This window comes from Triturus cristatus, chromosome 1_2, assembly GCF_964204655.1.
Source record: "Triturus cristatus chromosome 1_2, aTriCri1.1, whole genome shotgun sequence".
Classification (NCBI taxonomy): domain Eukaryota; kingdom Metazoa; phylum Chordata; class Amphibia; order Caudata; family Salamandridae; genus Triturus; species Triturus cristatus.
In genome coordinates, this window is record NC_140580.1 from 262,826,245 (window position 1) to 262,851,498 (window position 25,254).

The following is a 25,254-nucleotide window of genomic DNA, read 5'->3' on the forward strand; positions in this document are numbered from 1 at the left end:
CTGCCGACCCAGTTGTCCCTTCTCACCATATTGATTTTTTCTCTACCCTCATTCCTATTACAGGATAGCCAATGTAATACCTGGTTCTTCAATTGAGTGTAGTCCTCCTTGGTGCCCTGATGGAGAGTTGGCACGTTCCCCGAGATCACAACATATGGGGTCGATTCTGCTGGCAGATGAATAACAGGCAGGTGCTGCATAGGGTTCTGCATAGAGCCCTCCTATCCCCCCTGGTGTAGCTCCCTAGGTGCTTTACTCTCCTGGATAGGTTGATCCTGGACAGCCAGTCTTTCCATTGGACCAGAAATTATGCCCGGTTTTGGCACGGTATGGATCACAGAGGGAGGAGAAACCACATGTGAATGTGCATGGCCCCTCGATGACCTTAGAGGGGAAAGTAGAGTTTCCCTGGTGTTCATGTGTATGCCTCCCAAGGTAGACCAATCCGATTTTGAGGGAGCCATTAATGGCCTTGATTCCGGATTGGCGGCTACACCTCCTAGCGGTACACAACATTTGAGTTCAGAGATACCCTTTTCAATAACGGTCAAACGTTTGATTATTGGGCCCAGCTTAGTGTCCATCACAACCCTCAAGGAATCCTGAAAGGATTCTAATATGCACATCATATCTACTTTGGTCAGTCCTTGGTCGACTGCGGTCTTCTGAGATGTCGAGTCGGCTCTCGGTCTTTTAGCCTTCACACCAGGCAGTTGACCCTTTCTTTCGTGCACGTCCCTTGATTGACCAACTCAACACCTCCTGGTCTCCCTCGTGTAGCTAGTCCAGCAGCTAATGGTTTAATTGAGTGACTAAAAGGCGTAGCCCCCACTTGCCCCCTGATTGAATGTACATTGTCCCCCTAGGGATTATTAACCACAATGGTCGGTGAAAGAGGTAACTGTTGACCAGTTAAACAACTGGTCGATCTGTTCAGTCCGACCGGTTCTTGGACCCCGGGATTATTAGGAGATTCGTCAACACTATCCATAGATCTTTGTACACATGTGGGCAAGGGAGGGTGGGATATTACAGGGAATCTAAAAAGACGTAGGTTCAGCAACTCGATCTCCTTATCGAGCACCGATGCGGCCCACTGCAAAAACAAGTCCATGGTTACCACTGAGCCTAAGGTGCCAGCCATGGCCGCCCCAGGAGCTGTAGACACCCTTCCTTTCCCCTTCTAGCACCCAAGTCGATCAACCAGTTAACGGTGCTTCGAAGCAAGAACAACAAGGGTCAGAGTCTGCTAATACATAGACCAGAGGTTAGACACACGTTCCTTAGTAATCTAGCTACCGTATCCCTTAAGTTACTAATGCTCCAATAATGCGGCCAGCGAGCTAATCATAACAAGCATTGGCATAGCCAATAGGTCTCGCCTTTGGGACCTTATAAGTGTTTAGCCATGCAACAGTTGCATAACTAAACACTTATAAGGTCCCAAAAGCGAGACCTATTGGCTATGCCAATGCTTGTTTTAACTGCTGCAATCTATTGAAGCCTCACGGAGAACATCAAAGCGGCCATGCGGCCGCGAAAGTGATCGCTATCAAACATCAATGCGGCCGCGAAAGTGAAAGTAATCGCGGTAAAGCGCGACACGCGCGCCCGTGCACATGCACTGTAGCTTTAGGCTGGCCTGGTAGCACTTTTTGGAGCCCTCAGAAAATGTCTCGCCAGACCAGCTGGGTCAGGCGAGACCTAAAAATATATGGGGATAAAGACAAGGGAAGTCGTAGGGAATGAAGTCCCGCTTCTCTCCTTCGCAGTGTCCGGTGTCTGCTGGCAGAATCAAGATTATGGTCTCCAGCGCTGCGGGAGACCCAGGGGGCAATTATGCGCCTCCTGGCTAGCGTTGCCACGATGGCAGGTGAGGAATGGAGTCCCGCTCCTCTCCTTCCCGGTGTCTGCTGGCAGAATCAAGATTACAGTCTCGCAGCCAGTAAGGAATGGAGGGGCACCGCCTACTGCCCCAATGCAGGGCGATATCCCGCTTCGCCAACAACAGCACTATGACTGTAAATCTACGCACCCCACGCAACGGATCTGCTACATACCCCAGCAGAGCTAGCAGCAGGTCAGGTGCCAAGCCAAATATATAGATGCACAAGTACATGGAAAGTTTATAGATGCATAAAGGAAGTAAGTATACGTAGATTAAAGATATTGATAGAGGTATAGGTGGAGAAATTGGGTGGTGCATATATATTATTTCTTTGGGGGGAGGAATGAAATAAATAGATCCAAGTACATGGAAGGTATATAGATGCATAAAGGATGCAAGTATAAGTAGATTAAAGATGCGTTCGATAAACTCTGGTTTTCAAGTGTGTTTTTTTTTTTAAACAGTTATTCTACATGTTAATACAAAGCAATAAACATATATAGGTACATATCTATAGTACAAATGAATGCTTAAATAAAGAGGGATATGCTGTATATGTTTGTTTGTGTATGGTGCTTATGTGGGGAAAAGCCAATTCTGGAGTACTTTTCTGAAGATCAGGTGGTTGTCGGTGGATCTTATGTTGGGGGTAAAGAGTTCCATATTTTGGCTGCTTGAACAGAGAAGGATGTGCCACCCAAGGTTTATTTCTTGTATCTTGGGATTTTGAGGCGAGGTGCCACTCTAGAGCGGAGGTTCCCATGAATGAATGGGATTGGTGATTTTATTCCTGATGAAGAGTGGTCCCATTCGATGTATGGCTTTGTGGGTGATACAAAGCAGCTTGAACGTGGATCTTCTGGGCAACCAATGCAGGGCTTTCAAGGCAGGGGAGATGTGGTCTCGCGGTTTGATATGTAAGCGTAGTCTGGTAGCCGAGTTCTGAATCCGTTGTTGTCTTTTCATAGTCAATAAAGGTGATCCATGGTAGAGGCTATTGGCGTAATCGAGTTTGGACAGAACAAGGGAGAAGGTAGCTTGGACCCAAATGGGGGAAGACTCGTCGCAGAGTTTTTATAGTGCCACAGCTGGATCTTGCTGGTTTGTCTACTTGGGCATTCATCGATAACTTGGAGTCCATGGTCATTCCGAGGTTTCTTACTTCCTTCGATATTTTAGGCGGTGATCCCAGTTCATCAGGCCAGGCGGCAAGCGGGTCATAATGTTTCCAATCGCCACACATGAGTATTTCCGTTTTGGAAGCATTCAATTTGAGATGTCTCCAAGTCATCCATTGATCCACGGCTCTGAGACAACTGAAAACTGGCGAGTTTCCAATGTCATTGGGGCATTCCAGTTGAAGGAGTATTTGTGTGTCATCTGCATAGTTATAGCACTGAGTTGAAATTGATTGATCAGTACCGATAATGACTTCATGTGGATGTTGAAAAGCATGGGCGAGATGATAGAGCCATAAGGGACCCCAGCTTTTGTGGAGTACGGATTGGATGAGAAAGGTGTGGTATGGATGTTTTGAAGGTAGGACGTGATCCGGTCTAATGCAGTCTATTCCGGCTTTGTAGAGTCTTTGTATCAGAGTTTCATGGTCAACTGTGTCAAAGACAGCCGAGAGGTCCAAGCGGAGTAGTGTAGCGACCCCGTTGTGGTCAACTGTGTTCTTCAGGTCATCCCAGATGGCAAGGAGGGCAGATTCTGTGCTTCTTCAGCAACAAAATCCTGTTTGGAAGTCTGAAAGTATGGCATTCTCTTCAATGAATTGTGACATCTGGGCGAACGCTGCTCTTTCTATCAGTTTGCCCAGGAAAGTTGCATTAGTAATGGGTCTTTAGTTGTCAGAGTTCAGCGGGTCCAAGTTTTATTTCTTCAGTAGAGGGCGTATGTATGACCTTTTGAGTTTTTATGGAAATATTCCAGTAGTTAAGGAATCGTTGATGATTTTCCTTATTGGAGTGGCAGCAGAGGTTGTTAGAAGAATACTCTTGAAGGTTTATGGTGGACATGGGTGAGAAGGGCTGCCGGCAGGCCTGCTTGCTTTGACCAGGTCCATAAATTCAGCGTGTGAAATGTGTTGGAAGGACTGGAGAGACTGAGTTAGAGTATTTTTGGATTGTTGTTTTGTAAAAGGCTTAGTACTTGTGCTTAGTCTCTGTTTTAAGTACGAGTCCAACGTGTCTGCTTTGTCCATGTAATGATTTGCTAGTTTGTCAGTGAAATCTTGAGAAATGGGATGAGCTCCTTCTAGGCAATTTGGTTTACGAAATTCATTGAGCATTTTATAGAATTCTTTATTTGCACATTTAGCATTATGAATTCTGTCTGAATAGTACCTTTTCTTTTCTGATAGCCGACTTGTATAATCTGTTCATTTTCTGCAGGTGAAGTTTGTCTCGTTTGTTTTGAATGTCTTTTATCTCTGTATTTCTCCATGGTGCTGGTGTTTTTGTTGTTCTGTTGTGTGGTTTTGAGTGTTATTAGGATATCAATAGCTTCCTGTAGCCACTCACAGTTTTTTTTAACAGAATGTATTGTTTTCAGATCTGTACTGGATGTTACTTGTGTTTCTAAGTGTTCCAAATTGAGTTTGTTCCACGGTCGATAGGTGGATGCACGTTAAGTGGTTTTAGGTGAGTCGTTTAGTGTTGTTTTATGTTTGAAAGCCAGCAAATGGTGGTCTGAGCATATGACTGGAGTTATAGTTTGAAAGGTAACCAGTTCAGTATTAGTACAAATGACATCTAGGATATGTCCAGCGTTGTGTGTGAGTTTGTGGACAATCTGATGCAGACTCAGTGCATCTAGGCCAGTGATAGTTTTTGGATGCGTCATATTAGGTTTGTCATACCAAATGTTGAGGTCACCCAGAAAGCATAGGTTGGAGTGTATTGTTATCAGGTTTGAAACTGTCCAGAAGTGCGTCTGGGAGTGTCGCCTTGCTAGTTGGAGGTCTGTAAAGAGCAGGAAGTTACAAGAGGAAGACGGTATAGGACTGCATCTTGTTAGATGAGCCTCACAATTCTTTATGGAGATGTCGTCAACTTTAGTGATGTGTAATGTTTGCTAGAACACAACAGCTACACCACCTCCTTTTTTGCCTATACAATTTTGGGTGATCATTTGATAGCCTAGAGGAATGGCTTCATGCAGGACTGGAGCCATATCATCTCCCAATCAGGATTCAAATATGAATAGTATGTCTGGTTTTGCATCGGTGAGAAGGTCGTAGATGTGATGTTTGTTTTTAGAGAGTGATCGCGTTATTATTAGTAACAGTTTAGAGAATGTGTTTTGCTGACAGTGAGACTTTGTTTTGTAGAAGAGTGATCACTATTGTATGGGTTAGTAGCAGGTGTGTTTTTAGTGCTGGTATTAGTTGTATGAGGATAGCAATCGTGTAGCTGCTCTGTAATGAGTTCCCCGCCCAGCAGGCTAGAAAAGCATTTTGATGGATCTGCGTGCGTGGGGGGCGGTGTTTTAGAGTGAGTTGGTGTGCTGTGCAGTTTTTGTGGTGTAACCTTGTGCAGTAGACATGGAGAAGCAAAGTTGTGATGTGTGGCACGTTGTTTATACTGTTTGCGTTTGTTTAGGGCGGAATGTGTATGAGTCAGTGGTGGTGGTTTAGCAGCATGTGTGTCATGTAGTAAGGTTCTAAATTGTCCAATGGATGAGAGGCGGTTGGAAGAGAGTTGCTGTGTTGTTGTATGTGTGTAGGTGTGGTGGAAGAGAGAAAGCTTGGCATTGGAGTTTGTTCATTTGTGTAGTTTGAAAGGTGGGTGTGTGATTGTATTTTGTGACTAAGTATTATGAGGTGTTGTGTTTGCGAGATTTTGTTGTGCTGATGTGCACGATATGTTTTGTTTTTGCGGAGTCGTGAAAAGAGGTGCTTATGTATTTGTTTTATCAGATGGATTTGTTTGTATAGTATTGTTTGTGAGTGGAAGTTGTAAGGGAAAGGGGCGGTGATGTGTTTGTGAGTAGAGTGTATGTTGGATTTAGGAGGGGATGAAGTAGATTGAATATGCTACTTACCAGTATGCATCTGTTCTTGGCATGTAGGGCTGCTGACATTCATATCTGTGCATAGATCGCCGCCTAGTGTTGGGTCCGGATGTTTGCACGTTGTTGTCCTGGAAGAGTCTTCGAAGTATCCTTGGATAGGTGACTCCTCCCCTGGACTACAGTGCGCATGGGCATCCTCTCCATCCTCAGATTGTTTTTCGCCATTGTGGCAGTGATGGAGTAGATACAGAAAGTGATGACCATGCTTGCAATAATTCTGAGAGCTGCAGCTGCGACAGGCGCCGGGGAGGAGGGAGGGCGATATGAATGTCAGCAGCCCTACATGCCAAGAACAGATGCATACTGGTAAGTAGCATATTCAGTTCGAGGCATGTGGGCTGCTGAATTCATATCTGTGCATAGAATACATAGCAGTGCCCTCTATTGGCGGCGGCTACCCGTGCCAGCTGCAGCGGTCTGAAAAAGTGTTTTGAGAACAGCCTGTCCTACAGCTGCCTGCTGTTTCGACTGCACATCTACGCAATAGTGTTTTGTAAATGTGTGTGTAGTGGACCATGTGGCTGCTCTGCATATATCATGCAGGGGAATGTTTCCTAGGAAGGCCATGGAAGCCCCCAACTTGCGTGTTGAGTGGGCTCGTGGTGGAATAGTTAATGTGCGTTTTGCCTTTTGATAACAGATTTGAATACACTTAACTATCCATCTGGCTATCCCTGCTTTGGAGATGGCGTTACCTTTGTGGTGTGGGGCAAAGGCAACGAACAGTTGTTTTGTCTTCCTGAAGGGTTTAGTCCTGTCGATGTAGTACATGAGGGCCCTCCGTACATCTAGTGTATGTAATGCCCTCTCTGCAACAGTTTGTGGGTTTTGGAAGAAAACGGGCAGTTCAATAGTCTGGTTCATGTGGAACTGCGATATTACCTTGGGCATGAATTTGGGGTTGGTACGTAGTACGACCCTGTTGGCGTGAACCTGAATAAATGGCTCTTGAACGGTTAGTGCCTGGAGTTCACTAACTCTTCTTAGGGAAGTGATCGCTACCAGGAAGGCTACTTTCCAGGTAAGGAATTGAATCTCGCATGAGTGTAGAGGTTCAAAGGGTGGACCCATCAGGCGTGTGAGGACCAAGTTGAGGTTCCACATTGGAGCCGGTGGGTGACTAGGTGGAATGACTCGTTTGAGTCCTTCCAAGAATGCTTTGATGGCAGGCACTCTGAAGAGAGAGAGGTGCTGCCTGGTTTGCAGATAGGCTGATATTGCGGTCAAATGGACCCGTATAGAGGTGTACGCCAGATTGCATCGGTATAGGTGTAAGAGGTAACATATGATGTTGTGGATGGATGCGTCCAGCGGGTTAATGTCATTATTACCGCAATAAATGACGAACCGTTTCCATTTGGCTGCATAGCAAGCTCTTGTAGTGGGTCTCCTGGCCTCCTTGATGATGTCCATACAGTCAGGTGGCAGATTGAGATAGCCAAACTCTAGGACTTCAGGAGCCAGATCGCCAGGTTCAGCTGTTGCGGATCTGGGTGCTGAACCTCTCCATGGTTCTGCGTCAAATGCGCGGGTTTGATCCGCAGCCTTTGATGCGGTACCACGGAAAGTTCGAGGAAGGTGGTGTACCACGGCTGGCGTGCCCACGTGGGAGCAACTAGGACGAGTGTCAGGGAGTGTTGTCGGAGTTTGCGAGCCACCAGCGGTATCAATGGTGCTGGAGGAAAAGCGTACGCAAATTTGCCGGACCAGTTCATCCATATCGCATTGCCCTGCGACTGCGGGTGTGGGAATCTGGCGGCGAAGCTTTGGCATTTTGCGTTTTCGCTTGTCGCGAATAGGTCTATTTCTGGGTGACCCCACTGCTAGAAGTACGGTTGGAGTACCGATGGGTGTAACTCCCACTCGTGCATCTGGTGGCTGTGTCTGCTGAGCAGATCCGCCATCTGGTTGTCCTTGCCGGGGAGGTGTTCCGCCATGAGGAACATGTTCCTCTGAATGGCCCACTTCCACATGCTCTGAGCCAGATGAGACAACTGTGGAGAGTGTGTCCCTCCCTGCTTCTGTATGTAGTACATTGCGGTCATGTTGTCCGTCCGGATCAACACGACCTTGTTGCACAGATGTACTTTGAAAGCCTTCATGGCCAGGAAGATTGCCATCAGTTCCAGAAGGTTGATGTGCATCTTCTTCTGTTGTGTCGTCCATAGTCCCTGCACTGTGTAGTGGAGTACATGAGCTCCCCATCCCTGGAGAGACGCGTCCGCTGTCAGTACTATTTGTGGAACAGGCTCTTGGAACGGTCGGCCCTTGCAAAGGTTTTGTGGATTCCACCAATGCAGAGAGTTGTATGCCCGACCGCTCACCAACACTAGGTCTTTCAACTGTCCTTGAGCCTGATTCCACTGACGTGCTAGGCACTCCTGAAGTGGGCGCATATGTAATCTCGCGTGCGGGACTATGAAGATGCAGGAGGCCATCATGCCTATCAACTGCATAAACACTCGCGCTGGAAGCGAGTGGTTGGGTCTGAACTTGGAGATCAGCGCTTGTATGCCGTTGATCCTCACTAAATTTGGCTGAGCTGTGGCCGCCAGAGTGTCTATAGTCGCACCTAGGTACTGTTGTACGTGTGCGGGCTGGAGATGAGACTTTGGGTAATTTAGTGAGAATCCCAGACTGTGAAGAAGGTGAATGGTACGGGACACGTGGCTTGCACATTGCTGGGCCGATCTCGCTTGAACGAGCCAGTCGTCTAGGTAGGGGTAGACGTGTATGTGCTGTCTCCGTAAATGTGCCGCCACCGTAGCTAGGCACTTTGTGAAAACCCTGGGCGCTGTTGTCACGCCGAAGGGAAGGACTTTGAACTGATAGTGCTGCCCCTGAACAGTGAACCTGAGGTATTTTTTGTGTGAGGGGTGGATGGGTATGTGAAAATACGCATCCTTGAGGTCCAGTGATGCTAGGAAGTCTCCCTGCTGGAGAAGCGGAAGGACTTGCTGTAGAGTGAGCATGTGAAAGTGCTCCGAAAGAATGTACTGGTTCAGGGGTCTCAGGTCTAATATAGGCCTGAGCGACCCGTCCTTTTTTGGAATTAAGAAGTAGAGGGAGTAAACCCCCGTGCCCCGCTCGTGGACGGGTACGACCTCGATAGCGCCTTTTAGAAGCATACTTTCTACCTCTTGCTGTAAGAGCGTCAAGTGCTCTGAAGACATAGGACGGTTTCTTGGTGGTATTGTGGGTGGAGTGGAAGTTAACTCCAGACAGTAACCGTATTTTATAATATCTTTGACCCACCTGTCCGTGGTGATGGAGTTCCACGTGGACAGGAACCGTTGTAGCCTTCCCCCGACAGGTGTTATGTGGTCGGGAGGAAGGGAGAGGGCGTCACTGCTTGTTCTTGGGGGAGGACCTGGTGTTGCCGTAGCCACGTCCTCTGCCCTTGGTACTGGAGCCACGATAGCCACCTCGGGTGTTCTTATCGTAGGTGGTCTGCGTATTACCCTTGTTATATGTTTGTTGTGACCCCTGTCCTCTGCCTGCTCCCTTGTTTCCGGGGCGACGAAAGGAGCCGCTCCGAAAGGACTGAGTTTGTAGGGCGCCCATGGACTTTGCAGTGTCCGTGTCCTTTTTTATCTTCTCGAGGGTGGCGTCAACCTCAGGCCCGAACAAAAAGTCGGGGTTGACAGGCTGATTAAGGATATTGTTTTGTACCTCAGGCTTGAATCCTGAGATACGTAGCCAGGCGTGACGTCGTAGGATGACGCTAGTGTTGATGGCCCTGGCAGCCGTGTCAGCAGCGTCTAGTGCACATTTGATGGCAGCATTTGTGAGTAGCTGTCCCTCTCTGATAAGGATTTCTGCACCTTCTTTGTAGGGGTCAGGGAGGTGTTGAAGGAGTTGCTCCATTGTGTCATAGTGCGCCCTATCGTAGCGAGCGAGGAGCGCTTGAGTGTTAGCTATGCGCCATATGCTTGCAGCTTGTGCGGCAACTCGCTTGCCGGAGGTCTCCAGCACCTTGGACTCCTTGTCCGGGGGAGGAGCGTCACCCGTTGTCTGCGAGTGTGCCCTCTTGCGGGCATTCGCCACAACGATGGAGTCGAGTGGTAATTGTCCTCTGATGTAAGTAGGATCCCCAGGTGCTGATCTGTATTTCTTATCGATCCTGGGGTTTATCACTCGTGCCCTGGTGGGTTCCCTGAAAATGTCAGTGGCTGGCTTAAGGACCCCCTTCAACATTGGCAGAGTCTTTACATGTCTTTCTGAGGATGCAAAGGTGTCCATTAGAAAGTCATCTTCGATGATATCAGAGTGAAGCTGTACATCATGGTTGTTCGCCGCCCGTTCAATCAGAGCGTTGAACGCCGCAGTATCCTCTGTGGGTGACGTTTTTGCCCCATATAGTTGTGGGTCCTGTGCATCAAGAGGTGCACTGGGGTCTGCAGGGTCGCCCCAAGTTTGGTCAGGGTCCTGCTGGTCATCAGGGTCCGTGTCCACATGGTAGGGGACTTGTTCACCCATGTAGTCCTCCAATGCATCCGTGTCGGAGCGTGTGGGGGAGGCCCGGTGTGGATCCTGGTAGGGTGAATGAAAGGGTTCATACAGGAGAGGTTCTGTGTCCACAGGCAGCTTCCTCTTTAGCGGGATCCTGAAAGGTTCCAATGGCGGTTCCGAAGTTATCCTTCGGTCGTGGAGAATCATCCTGCCAGTGTCGGCGTCGATGACGCGTGACGGTGACGGCTCGACAGGCGTAACCGCAGTTTTGGTGGCCTGTGTCCTGAGTTGAAACGCCTTCGGGATTGTGGATGGAGGCAAGCCGAAGGTAATGCTGGTCGGCACCGACGAAACCGCTGGATCGATCGAACCCGACTGGTCCTGGAGGGCAGCCTTGGTTTTGCAGCCTGGCATTGCGCCAGGCCGTACTCGGGGCGCCTTAGAGGTCGTGGCCCCCGCCAGGGTCGTCGAGGCGGCTGCAGATATCTTCTGCGCCCGTGGTGCATCGAGCCGAGGTGCGGAGATCACCGTCGACGTCTTCGACACGTGAGGTTTCGGTGTCGTCGAGGGGGTGCTGCGAGGCGTAGCAGGCGGGACGGCCCTCGGTGTCGGTGGCGTCGACGCCGGTAACCGAGCAGGTTTTTCGGCGCCGATGGCCTTCTTCCGTTTGTCGACTCCCATGTCGCCCGTCTCGAGTTCGGCACCGAAGTCCCCCTTGGTGCGGTCGGTGCCGACACGGTGCGCCGGCGTCGAAGGTGTTGAAGGCCTCGATCCGACTAGCGCCACTTTCAGTTTCGGTTTCGTAGGAACCTGAGCAGCTTTCGGTTTCGGTTTCGTGGAAGGGAAACCAGCTGGCTTAAGCGGTAATGGCTGCCGCTGAACGTCCGAGGCCGGGCCCGAGGGCGGGGCCGAAGGACTGCGTGATAGGTCTCGGGTAAGGCCCGAAGGCGATCCCTCGACCGGAGCCATAGTCTGTGGCACTGGTGAATTCTCGGTTTGAACAGGTAGGCCTTGTTCATCATCGGAGCTACTCTCTTCGGCCCCTAAGGCCTCCTCGTCGTCTCCTACCTCGGTGTCGTCTTCACCTCTGTGGAAGAGTGACTCGTCGGCCTCGTCCGATCCGGGTTCTTGGTCGGAAACGGGACTGGAGGGTAAGACTTCTACTTCTTCGACGTCGTCCGCGTCGTCGAAGATGTCAGCTGGGGCCGGTGCCGCGTGCTGCGCTTCGAGCCTCGCCGCTCGACGATTCCGCAGAGTCTTCTTTGAACGGAACCGGGCACAGGCCATACATGTCGACTCGTCGTGGTCCGGCGAAAGGCATTTGTTGCACACCGGATGGACGTCGATGTGTGGGTACTTCGCATTACATACCGGACACCTTTTGAATGGCGTCCTCGATTCCATCGTCGAAGTAGTTGATGGACAGGTAAATGCGAACAAAGTCGGTGCTGGAAGTTAGTAAACTAACAGAGAGTATCGAAAACCGATCGATAAACAGTACCGACGCGAACTAAAGGCCTCGACAAAATTTTTTCCTAACTTGAGCTAAGATAGCACATCCGAACCCAATGGCGGAAAAAAACAATCTGAGGATGGAGAGGATGCCCATGCGCACTGTAGTCCAGGGGAGGAGTCACCTATCCAAGGATACTTCGAAGACTCTTCCAGGACAACAACGTGCAAACATCCGGACCCAACACTAGGCGGCGATCTATGCACAGATATGAATTCAGCAGCCCACATGCCTCGAACATAAGACTGTTTGTTTTAGACCGGTTTGCTCCCAGAGTTAAAAAGTGTGGCATGTAAGTGTTGTGTTGTTGTGGCAGAAAGAAGAGGAGGATGTTGGTTGGACGAATGATGGAATGAGGAGTATGGGTTTGTTAATGATAAAAAGGGGTCTGTTAGGAGTACTTAGAGTGGGGAGTGTGTGTTTGGATGGGTTGTAGTTATGTATGGTATTAATTTTGTTTGTGTTAGTGAAGAGTGGATTGGTTAGTGGTATAGGATAGAGTTGTGTACTGTTTGTAGGTGATGGTGGAAATGTGTGGTAGCTGGGATAGAAGGGTATATAGATGTGGTTTGTGTGGATTTGCAGTGTATGCTGGTACATTGATTTGTGCATAGGGTTTGTGTATACTACATGAGTGGTGCACATTTGGTGCAAGTGTGTTACTCTGTTTGTGGATGTGGATGGTGTGGGGTGGGTATTACTGAATGAGAAAATGGGCAGCATTTCTGGCCCTAGTCCCGACCAGTCACAAACAGGCCCATGTCCTCTCCACCCTTAGCCTCGAGGGGATACTCTTTTTGTCTGGACCCTTGTTGGTGGACGCCGCTTGTTGTTCCCTTGGCCCTGTGGACTTGGGCTTGGTGCTGCGGACCTGGGCTTGCTGCCGTTTTTACATCTGGGTGCCGCTTTGTGCAGCTGGTGGTGACGCTGCGAGGTGGCTGGGTGGCTCAAACAGGGGAGGAGCATCGCGCTGCAGGGACTCACTCTCCCAGGTGTCCCTGCACGGCCCCTGACACCTGGCCTGCGCACTCTGTGAGCCCCGCCCCTGGTCCGCCATATCCTATACTTATTTGGTTTTACTCCACGCTTCGCGGGACGCGCCGGTAGAAGCCCGGGACCTTCTGTGGCCGTCAGGGGCCGGAGGAGGCCGGGCTGGGCCATTTCTCTAAGTCGCCCTGGCAAGGAACATTGATTCGGCCCTTCCTATCCGGTGATGGAATATGCTACTTACCAGTATGCATCTGTTCTTGGCATGTAGAGCTGCAGAGTCACACACTGAGGATAAGATCGCCATCTGGTGTTGGGCTCGGATGATTGCAGGTTGTTGTTGTCTTCGGAAGAAGCCTTTGGTCACGAGTTAGGTGACTCCTCCCCTGGACAACAGTGCGCATGGGCATCCACTCCATCGTCAGATTGTTTTTCGCCATGATGGGAAAAGATGGAGTGTATAGGAATGAAAAGAAAGGATGTCCATCTGCGATGTCTAAGTAAGACAAATGCTGGAACAGATACAGGTCCCGGGGAGGCGGGTGTGACCCTGCAGCTCTACATGCCAAGAACAGATGCATACTGGTAAGTAGCATATTCCGTTCGAGGCATGTGAGCTGCAGATCACACACTGAGGATAGACTATATAGAAGTGTCTCCCCTTAGCGGTGGTCACCTGTATCCGTTGCAGCAGTTTGAAATAAAGTTTTTAGGACAGCCTGGCCCACTGAGGCCTGTTGTTTGGCTTGCACATCAAAACAGTAGTGTTTAGTGAAGGTATGCGTGGTAGACCACGTGGCTGCCTTGCAAATGTCTTCTAAGGGAATGTTACCTAAGAAGGCCATAGAAGCCCCTATTTTGCGCGTGGAGTGCGCCCTAGGGGGAACTGTAAGAGTACGTTTAGCCTTTTGGTAGCATATTTGGATGCACTTAACTATCCACCGGGCTATACCGGAGTTGGAGATGGGATTGCCTTTATGTGGTGGTGCGAAAGCAACAAAAAGTTGTTTTGTCTTTCGAAAAGGTTTTGTCCTGTCGATGTAATAAAGCAAGGCTCTTTTAACATCTAAGGTATGTAGGGCCCTTTCAGCTACGGAGTCTGGGTTAGGGAAAAAGACCGGTAGCTCTACTGATTGGTTAAGGTGGAAAGGGGAAATCACTTTTGGAAGAAATTTAGGATTTGTCTTAAGAACTACTTTGTTACGGTGTAATTGTAAGAAAGGTTCCTCTAGCGTAAGGGCTTGTATTTCACTTACTCTTCGTAGGGAAGTGATTGCGATAAGGAAGGCTACCTTCCATGTTAGGAACTGTAATTCACATTTGTGCATAGGTTCAAATGGGGGACCCATAAGTCTTGTTAGAACAACATTGAGATTCCACACTGGGGAAGGTGGTAATCTTGGGGGAAGAATTCTTTTCAGACCTTCCATAAACGCTTTGATGCCTGGTACCTTAACCCCTTGAGTGCCCATGACGAGATAGTCTCGTCATGGGCCGCGGTTGCGCTGTGCCCATGACGAGACTATCTCGTCATGAACCCCGCCCGCTAATTCAACGCCCGGCACAGGGCGGGGAAAGGGCGGGGCACACAAGGTGTTAAAGAGGGACAGGTGTTGCCTATTTTGCAAGTAGGCTGCCAAGGCTGCTAGGTGTAGACGTATAGAGGAATACACTAGATTGCATCTTTGCAAGTGTAGTAGATAGCAAATGATGTTTTGGATGGAAGCATCCAATGGATGTATGTCATTATTAGCGCAGTAGATGGCAAATCGTTTCCATTTTGCGGCATAACATGCTCTAGTAGTAGGTCGTCTGGCCTCCTTTATGATATTCATACAGTCTGGAGGGAGGTTGAGGTACCCGAACTTTAAGACTTCAGGAGCCAGATCGCTAGGTTCAGTGTTTGAGGATCTGGGTGTCCGATTTCTCCATGGTTCTGGGTTAATAGATCGGGGAGAGGTGTAGCTTTTGATGTGGAACTAAAGATAGTTCCAGAAGTGTGGTGAACCACGGTTGACGTGCCCAAGTGGGAGCTACCAGAATTAGTGTTAGCGACTGTTGTTTGAGTTTGCGTACCACAAATGGAACGAGTGGGAGAGGCGGAAAAGCGTATGCAAATCTGCCTGACCAGTTCATCCATAGGGCATTGCCCTTCGACTGTGGGTGTGGAAACCTGGCGGCGAAGGTTGGGCATTTTGTGTTTTCGGGAGTGGCAAACAGGTCTATGTCTGGTTGTCCCCATTTTTGGAAGAATGGGAGTAGAACCTTGGGGTGTAATTCCCATTCGTGGATCTGCTGTGTGTGGCGACTTAGGAGGTCGGCCACTTGGTTGTGGATTCCTGGGAGATGTTCTGCTAACAGGTAGATGTTTTGGGGAATTGCCCATCTCCAGATTTACTGTGCCAGTTGGGACAGTTGGAGAGAATGTGTCCCCCCTTGCTTCTGTATATAATACATTGTCGTCATGTTGTCTGTGCGTATGAGGACAGTTTTGTTCTTTAGGTGTACCTGAAAGGATTTTAGTGCCAGGAACACTGCTAGGAGTTCTAGGTGATTGATGTGGAGCAGTTTTTGTTGACTGGACCATCTGCCCTGAGTGGTATGTTGAAGGAGGTGGGCTCCCCACCCCGTGAGAGATGCGTCGGTAGTCAGCACAACTTGTGGAAGAGGCTCTAAGAACGGCCGCCCTTTGGACAGGTTGATGGTGTTCCACCATTTCAGTGAGCGAAGTGAGCGACTGTCCACCAACACCAGATCGGTAAGTTGTCCGTGAGCTTGGTTCCACTGTTGTGCTAGACATTCCTGTAGGGGACGCATTTGAAGTCGTGCGTGTGGGACTATGGAGATGCACGACGCCATCATGCCTAGGAGCTGCATGAACACTCTTGCTGGAAGAGATTGATGAGTTTGAAATTGAGAGATGAGATTTTGTATACTGGTTATCCTGGCAATGCTGGGATAAGCTATGGCTTTGGATGTATCTATGGTTGCTCCTAGATACTGGTGTAAGTGGGAGGGCTGTAGATGGGATTTGGGGTAGTTGATAGTGAATCCCAAGTTGTGGAGGGTTTGAATAGTTTGATGAGTGTGGAGAACGCATTTTTGGTGGGTATTGGCTTTTATGAGCCAATCGTCCAGATAGGAGAAGACATGGATCTGTTGTCTTCTGAGGTGCGCTGCCACGACTGCTAAGCACTTGGTGAACACTCTGGGTGCTGTTGTTACTCCGAATGGGAGAACTGTAAATTGATAGTGTTGCCCATCTACTACAAATCGTAGATATTTTCTGTGAGCGGGATGCATAGGGATGTGAAAGTACGCGTCCTTGAGGTCCAATGTGGCGAGGAAGTCTCCCTGTTGTAATAGTGGGAGGACTTGTTGGAGGGGGTCATATGAAAATGATCTGATTGTATATACTGGTTTAGTAGTCTGAGATCCAGTATGGGCCTTAACGTTTTGTCCTTTTTGGGAATGAGGAAGTATAGGGAATATACTCCTGTGCCCTGATGTTGAAGAGGGACTGGTTCTATCGCATGTTTTTGTAACAGGGATTGAACTTCTTGTTTGAGGAGAGAGAGATGATGTGAGGACATTGGACGTTGTTTGGGCGGTATGTTTGGGGGGATTGTATTAGTTGGAGGCAGTAGCCAGACTGGATAATTTGTCTTAATGTAAATGTAAATGTAAATGTATGGATACTTGTATAGCGCACGACTACCCGGAGGTCTCTCGGCGCTTGTACGAATACCGCTGTGGAACCCATCCTGGCTTTTCCCTGTGAGGCGTCCACTCCTGGGCACCCCCAAGGTGAAGGCCAGGCATCCTTAGCGTTGTGGGGGCCGTTGTGGAGATTAAGCAAGCTATTGCCCAGAGTTGCAGAGTGGGACTCCATGATTAGAATGGTACCGAGGCGAGAATTATCAGGTCCGTGGAATTTTTGAGCCCAAGACCCGCCGAGGCAGGGAATTGAACCCTGGTCCCGGGCTAGACTTCTGCATCAGGGTCTGCCGCTCTAATCATTGAGCCACACTTCTCCACTGTCTGTGGTGATGGAAGTCCAGACAGGTAGGAATTGTTGGAGCCGCCCCCCGACCGGAGTGGAATGGTCTGGGGGGAGTGGTGGCAAGTCACTGTTTAGTGGCTGGGGAGGTGCGGGTGTTGTTGTTGTTGCCCCGCCCTCGACCTTTGTTATTGTTTCCCCTATAACCCCCTCGAAAATAGCCTCTGTTAGGGGATGTTTGTCCAGAATTTTTAAAGGTGGACGTGGTCTCAGTTCCCAGATTTTTGGAGGCTCCTCGATAAAAGGAGCGACAAAAGGAACCCCGGTTTTGAGGAGACTGCAGTGCTCCCATAGATTTGGCAGTCTCATTATCTTTCTTCATTTTTTCTAATGCAGTGTCCACTGCAGGGCCAAATAGCTGCTCTTGGTTGAAAGGTTGAGCTAGAATTGTGGTTTGAACCTCCGGTTTAAACCCGGAAATACGAAGCCAGGCATGTCGTCTGAGTAAGACGCTGGTATTGACCGCCCTAGAAGCAGTGTCTGCCGCATCTAAGGCGCATTTAATGGAGGCATTAGATATTAATTTGCCTTCTTGAATGAGGTCAGTAGCCTGGGATTTAAAGGGCTCAGGCAGATGTTGCATAAGGTCCTCAAGTTGGTCATAATGCGCCCTATCATACCGGGCTAACAGGGCTTGGGTATTGGCAATACGCCAGGGGTTCGCCGCCTGTGCGGCGACTCGTTTGCCTGAGGCCTCTAAAAGCTTAGACTCCTTGTCCGGGGGAGGCGTTTCTCCAGATGTCTGTGAGTTAACACGCTTCCTGGCATTTGACACGACCAAGGAGTCTAAAGGGAGCTGAGCTTTAATGTATGCAGGGTCCTGCGGGGCTGGTCTGTATTTTTTTTCGATGCGGGGGTTGAGAACCCTAGCTCTAACAGGGTCTTTAAAGACTTCAGTGGCATGCTTTATAACCCCTTTAATCATGGGCAGTATGAGAACAGCTTTTTGTGACTGCTCAAAAGTATCGAGGAGAAAGTCCTCTTCAAGGGCGTACGTGTGCATAGCGACGCCATGGAATGTTGCTGCCCTATTTATGAGTTGGCCAAACCCCAAATGGTCATCAGGAGGGGAGGGCTTGGAAGGGTAGGGAGCGGGGTCAGGCATGTCAGGTATTGGATAAGACCAGTCATCTACTGGTGCTGTGTCTGGGAACGTAAAAGGGTCGTTTGGATCAAGAGGATCATTAAATAAATCAGGGTCCGCCCCTCCCCCTAAATCATCATTATCATCCTGTGGAGGAGGTGAATGAGAAGGAGATAGTAAAGGTAAAGGAGAAGGAGGAGGAGGAGGAGGAGGAGGGGGGGATGGGTTAGGAGGTAACACAGGAGAGGAAGGACGAAGTGGTGAAGTAGCACAGTCCTTCTTCCGTATGGGAGCTGGAGGTGGTGAGATGTCCAGCTTCCGTTTCTTGTATGGGACTGCAGTCACATGTCCGGTTTTGGGATTGATGTAGATCCGCTTTTGATTAGGATCTGGGCGAAAAAGTTCATCCGGCTCCGAAAGTGGTGGTGGCGATGGCCGTTTCGGATCTTTATGAACTTTTTTCGGTGTGGACGGAGTTTTCGGTGCCGACGGAGTTTTGGGCGCCGATGGCATCTTCGGTGCCGATGGAGTTTTCGGTGCCGATGGAATCTTCGGTGCCGAGGAGCTTTTAGGCATCGATGTCGAAGAACATTTCGGTGCCGGTGGAGACTTCGGTGCCGAGGGACGTTTTGGTGCCGAAGGAGATTTCGGTCTTGAAGCCCGTTTCGGTGCCGACAGTGGAGTTTTCGGTGCCGAAGGTATGATAGGCACAATAACATGAGGTTTGCTCGAGCCCGAGCCACCTACAGGCTTAGATGTCTTCGGAGCCGGGCCCGAGGGCGGGGCTTCTGAAGAGGATTTTCGGTCGCGACTGGGCCCAGCTGGCGGAGTCTTGACCAATGTCTTTTTGGATGGGGTAGGGGCAGGGGGGGTGGTACTCACACGTTGCCCTGGAGTGATGAGGTCATCGGAATCGTCGGCCTCGGACACGATCTCGAGATCTTCGGTGTCATCTTCAGGAACATCCTGAGCAAAGATGTCCTCCGGTTCTGGAGCTGGATTGGCCATGATGTGGCGTCGAGCTCTTCGGTCCCGGAGGGTCTTCTTGGAACGGAAAGCGGCACAAGCTTGACAGTCCGATTCGTTGTGTTCCAGCGACAGGCAGAGGTTGCAAACCTCGTGGTGGTCACTGTGGGGGAACTTCGCTCCACACTGGGGGCATTTTTTAAAAGGTGTCCTGTCCATCAGCCGCTTCTGGAACCGGTCCGAGTTGATTTCGACGTCGATGGAATGAAGATTGAGAAGTTAATTTGATTGTTGGAAGTTTTCTGCTGGAGCGGAAAAAAGTTCATCCGAACCCAATGGCGGAAAAAAACTATCTGACGATGGAGTGGATGCCCATGCGCACTGTTGTCCAGGGGAGGAGTCACCTAACTCGTGACCAAAGGCTTCTTCCGAAGACAACAACAACCTGCAATCATCCGAGCCCAACACCAGATGGCGATCTTATCCTCAGTGTGTGATCTGCAGCTCACATGCCTCGAACATTTGCTTTCCCCTGTGAGACGCACTCAGGTTTCCCCTCTACCCCTCTGGGTAGTGCGCTGGTGTAAATTCGGGCTTGTTGTCCATCCTCAAATGCCGATGGCTACTCGCCCGAATAAATTGCGTAGAGGGGGGGGGTGACTGTGTGAGCGGTACCATGGATCAATTTTTAACGCGTGCCTTTTCCATTGTAGAGAAGGAGATTGCCCTGACGGAGCGTAGACTCTCTCGGGAATCTCTTACCAACAAACGCTCATCCCTGGGCAACCTGGCACTAGCTTCATCTCCTGTCCATGTTCCTGTTTCCCCGATTGATGATCCTTCACCTCATGATGACCAACGAGTTAACAGAATTGGGGCAAGCCTGGATAGGTTGTCTCTAATTGCCCAGGGTGGTGTTAATTTAATAGACCCAGATAGTCCTCTAACACTCCAGCTATGCTGTCCCGCAGTCACAAACTTTCCTGTGCCTCAGGCCTCTAATATTCTCTCCCCTCAGCCGGATTCTCAAGCACAGGTAGTGGGGGGGAGCTGCTCCAGTCAAAAGGAAACGTGTTGTCAGCCCTCGTAGGGGGAATTTGTTCAAACCCCATAATAAGCTAAGGAAGAAAATTCTTCATAAGGGGGTTGCACTCGGGAAGAGCCCAGGGGTGGGGTTAGATCCCTTAAAAAATCAGCAGGTAGTAGCAGGGGTGGATAATCTCCAGGAACAGCCGATTGTAGGATTAGATCCGGCCTCACACTTTGGTGCGTCGTAGGAGAGCATCTTGCTCCCTAAGTTTGAGTGTTTAGTGAAATCACTGATATTCCCGGTTATAGAGAGGTTAAAAAAACTGTCAGAGCGGGTGGATGCCTTTGAACAGACTGTCCTTGACAACTTTTTCTCTGTAAAATCCTTGATCAAATTGCACTCGAAAATTAGAGAGGATGGGCAATCTTCTCACTTTTCACCTGGGCCCCCTGCAAGGAGTCCGGGTCTAACATTAGTTACAGTGGGGAAGACACAGGTTGTAACCGGGGAAAGCGTGTTGTGTAAACCCACCCTTTGCACCACATGTTAATCTTCCCCCTGGCAGTCAACCATTTGTGGTGGTCCTCACTGGGGTCCCCCCCATTAAATCCAAGCAGTCAAGAGTCGTATGCGGAGCTAAAAAACAAAACAGTGTTTTGGCTCAGCGAAAATAGACCTCTACCTGGTGATGTTGATGGTCGGATTATTCATGTGAGACGGGTTGGTTGGGTCGGCAACAAGCCAAAGAACCAAAAGGGAGATTGCATCCTAGTTAATTTTAGGGACCCGAGAGTAGCTAGGCTTATCTGTAGCCAGGAGTCTGACCGTGCACTTTCTGCCATTAGTACTTGTGATCTTGGCTACTTTTATCGGCCCTTACCATCGTACTGGCCTGGTAAACAAACTAACTGGGAGGGTAGGGGCTCTTGGTACCCCCGCTATGATACTCTCAACCCCAGTCTCCTGTCTCGGAACGTCGGCCCTCGCCCATATTTACTGTGGCAGGATTGCTGACGGGATGATTATGGAGCGGCCAACCCGGGTCCTCCGGGAGCCGCTGGGGCTACATGCAGTGTCTTAAGCGTTCCAGTATGCTTCGAGCCCCTTTGTGTTAGTGATCCTTCCTCACTTCCTTCTTTGGCCCCTTTACATAGCTGCCAGAATGGGGATGCTCCTATTGGATCCAGCAGAGTTGCAAATGGAATTGAGTCGGCAACAATTGATGTTGGGAGCAACCTCATCTCCTCTAGGCCGACCCATGACTCCCTCCTATCCCATGTAGTGCAAGCCCCCAGCATTGCGAACCTTAAGGTTCTCAGCTGGAATGTGGCGGGCATAAGCCGTAATCTAGAGCCGTCTGATTGGAACTCTTTTATTGAGACCTTTGACATTTGTGCATTCCAGGAGACTTGGTCTGTAGAACCTCGGCACAAAGTGGGCTTTATGACCTTGTGTGTTGCCGCAAGCACATCCACCACGGGAAGGGGGCGCCCGTTGGGTGGGCTACTCGTCTGGGTGAGACTTTCTTTGGGTTTGCACGTGAGGCAGCTCAAGACTAATTCCCCCGATTTAATGAGACTGTCTGTGAGGGGCTCTCGTAGTGGCAGTCCTCTGGAGATCTTTAACATCTATACCAGAAGCTTAAAAGGAGGTTTACCATTCCCGACCTTAGTGGCCTTGGAGGACGGGCTCAGGGAGTGTAACTCGAATTCATACATTCTAGTTATGGGGGATTTTAACTGCACGTACGAGCCACTTGCAGGGGACGATATTCTGGATACCCTAGGTGAGGACACCCGAAGAGGTATTCCGCCCCTCGATATAAGTCCAATTAAGAGATGGTCTCAACAAGCATTACAATTGAATGCACTCACACTGGAGTTTGGCCTAAGGGCGACCAATGGGAGATCCATCTCTGATCAGAACGGGGCACATGCTTATAATAGGATTGGACATACATCTAGGATAGATTACATCCTCTTAGATTTTCGTCTCTGGTCTCATTTGGTAGACATGGAGGTCGTTGCATCTACGGATAGCGACCACAACCCACGTTCTTTGAGCCTAACCCCCTTATGGTGTAAAAACATCAGTCGTGAAACTCATCCTGTCATAAAGATGACCGGAGAAGTCTGCCCTTCGAATTGCGGGAGGCGGTTAAAATGGGACAGGTTTGTCCTTTACGAGGAGAAGGTCACGGGCATAAGGGTAATCATGTCAAACATCTTACCAAGGTTATCAGCTGTTACATTAAATGCTGTTGAGGTTTCCTCCCTATTTAGTAGCACCATCAGATCAATAGGGGATCTTTTTGTTATCCCCACTCGAGTGGACGGCGATCGGAGGGCGTCTCGCCCCAAGGGTAACCCTGGCTGGTACTCCGCCCCCTGTCGGAAAGCGAAGCGGGAATTAATTATGGCAGTGAAGAAAGGGGACGGAGGGTTAGTGGCGGCCGCGTGGAAGAAGTACAGGTCCGCACAACAGGTCGCAAAGAGAGACTGGGAGGACAAGTTCTGGAGCGACCTGAAATCCGCAAGTGCAGAGAAAAATCCTAGGGGTTTTTGGAATGTAATTCGAGCCAAACACAGGCCCATAGATTCGCTCATTACTTGTAACATCTCTGAGGAGTCCTGGTTTGAGCCCTTTTCTTCTCTCTACACCGTGAACATGGAGGATGAATTAGACCCTTTTGTCCCACCCATTTTTGGTTGTCATGACCCAGGGGCGGATGTCCTTTTCACAGCTAGGGAGGTCGAACACTCTATTAAATCCCTTGTCCCGTTGAAAGCTGCAGGGCCGGATGGTTTGCCTGGGGACCTGTTCCGCCTTAATTCGGGAGAGTGGGGGGTTCTTATTGCTTCCTTGCTTAATGCATCTAGGCTAGGAGCTTCATTCCCAGAGTCATGGATGGGTGCAGAGGTCGTCCCGATCTTTAAGAAAGGGTCTCGGGACGACCCAACTAACTATCGCCCCATAAGCTTGATAGACTCATCCCAAAAAGTGGCAGGGAAAGTAATTCTGAGTAGGGTTCTTCAATGGGTAGAAGAGAATAAAATATTGTCTTACTTCCAAGCAGGCTTCAGGGCTGGCACCGGGACCATCGAACAGTCATTTCGACTGTTGATGCTTTACTGGAAGGTGGTAGTGATAGGCAAAGGCAGTCTGTATTTGGCATTTATTGACCTGCGGACTGCCTTTGACCTAGTACCCCGGGAGCGCCTGTGGTGGGTCTTGGCAAAACTAGGCATGCCCCTGTACCTACTGTGTCTAATAATAAAACTCCATGAGAACAACTTTGCGCAGGTGAGGTGGGGAACCCAGGGACAAAGGACTGCTCGTATTAAAGTTAGCAGAGGTGTGCGTCAGGGGTGCGTCCTCGCTCCCACCCTCTTCTCACTTTATATAAATGGGGTAGTGGACCATCTCCTCAAAATCCCAGCTGATACACCATCCTTGGCAGGGAGGAAGATCCCAACCCTACTATTCGCTGATGATACCCTGCTAATTTCCAAGACCCCGGCTGGCTTACAGAGTCTCTTGGATGGCTTTGATCAATTCTGCGAGCTAACAGGGTTAAAGATCAACACTGACAAAACCAAGTTCCTTGTTTTGAACCCCCCCAAAAAACTTGGATGGCCTCCAGTGCTTAACATGGCTCCTTTGGAAAGGGTCAAGGAATTTGATTATTTGGGCATACGCCTCCTTGATAATATGAAGTGGGACAGTCATCTCTACAAAATGACCTTAAGCCATAAAAGGGTGGTGGGAGCTCTTCTGAAGGAGCAGAAGGCATCCTCTATGAAACCTATCGCCCCGGTGCTCGACATTTATGCTGCTAGAGGCGTTAGTGCGGCGCTCTATGGAGCGGAGCTATGGGGCGCTCAGAATATGAGCCAGTTGGTGTGCTCAGATAATAACTTTCTGAGGGGCTTGATGTCCCTTCCTAAGAGCACTCCCACTCTTCCCCTTCTGTTGGACATGGGGTGTCGTTCTATCCGGGACCAGGCCAGGCTGCGTTCTCTCTTGCTGTGGGCTCGCCTGTGGAGGGTTCCGGAACTGGCCAGTTATGCCGAGGGGCTAAGGGAGATTTTAGGCTTGTCTGGATTGGCAAAAATAAGGTGGTTAAGGGACGTGAAGAGCTTGCTGACAGATCTTGGTCTTGAGGGGGCTTGGCACTCTCGGTCTGCCCCTCCCAAAGCAGTCTTGAAGAACTTATACTGGTCTTGGGTAACAAGTAAAAGAAATACTGATCTCAACCTGTGCCATGCCTCCAGGGATTTCTTGCTTGTAAAGGATGTGGCAGTTCGGGAACTTTACTTGGACCTTATTACAATCTCCAGGGATAGAGCCCTGTTTTTCAAGTTCAGAATTGGTGTGTTGCCGGTGAGAATATTGACCGCCCGGTGGAAACCTCCGGCCCAAACCACACCCTATTGTCCTTTCTGCCCGAAGACAGTGTCGATTCCCCCTTTTTTGTTTGTATGCCCTGCTTACAAAGCGCCCCGCGCTAGGTGGCTAAAGCCTTTGTGCAGGGAGTTGGGTACTCGACTATGCAGCGTTGCCCTGCGAATTTTGAGCTCAGATACCCGGCCGGTGTATGTTTGTGGCTTAGCCAAATACTTAAGCTGGGCATGGCTTATCAGGGCAAAAAGGCTTTTACCAATTGCTTAATAATGGTCCCTTGATTCGACCTTTCTTAGTTACTTATTGTTTATGTTTTTATAGGTTTTAATTAACTTTGTTGTGTTTTTATTGCTGTAATGCTTTTTAAGATAGTTTTTTATCGAAATAAAGTTACTTTGATTGATTGATTAGCCTCGACATCAGGCCGTTCTAGGTCTCTGTCCGCCAGAAACTTAGCAACCAGGATTGTAAGCCCAGCAAGCCTTGCACTAAGTTCTGTCTCTATTGAGACGTACAGGGGCAGCATGTGGAGGGGCACAGGTGCAAATTGAGCTTTCTGTCTGTACGGGAGTACCCTAGAGGCAAGATTCACAAAATCAGCAGTGTATTGTAAATTGATTTCTGGCTGGTCATTCAGTTAGTGCCTGAATGCCCCAAAGGCAGCACAGAGAGATGCAGGCGTCTGCAAATTAGTTGCTTTTTACAAGATAAAGGACACAGAATGCAGAAGTCTCCTTCCTGAGTTATGTATACAAATTCTGCTGTTGAGCATAAGAAGCCCTTTCTCCTTGTG

The 25,254-nt window shown here is 49.4% G+C and overlaps 1 protein-coding gene across 1 annotated transcript in view; it reads right to left on the bottom strand.

Annotated features, from left to right (window-relative positions):
- VPS26A (VPS26 retromer complex component A) overlaps positions 1 to 25,254 on the bottom strand; it is a 363,728-nt gene that overhangs the window by 260,044 nt on the left and 78,430 nt on the right. The window lies entirely within an intron of this gene.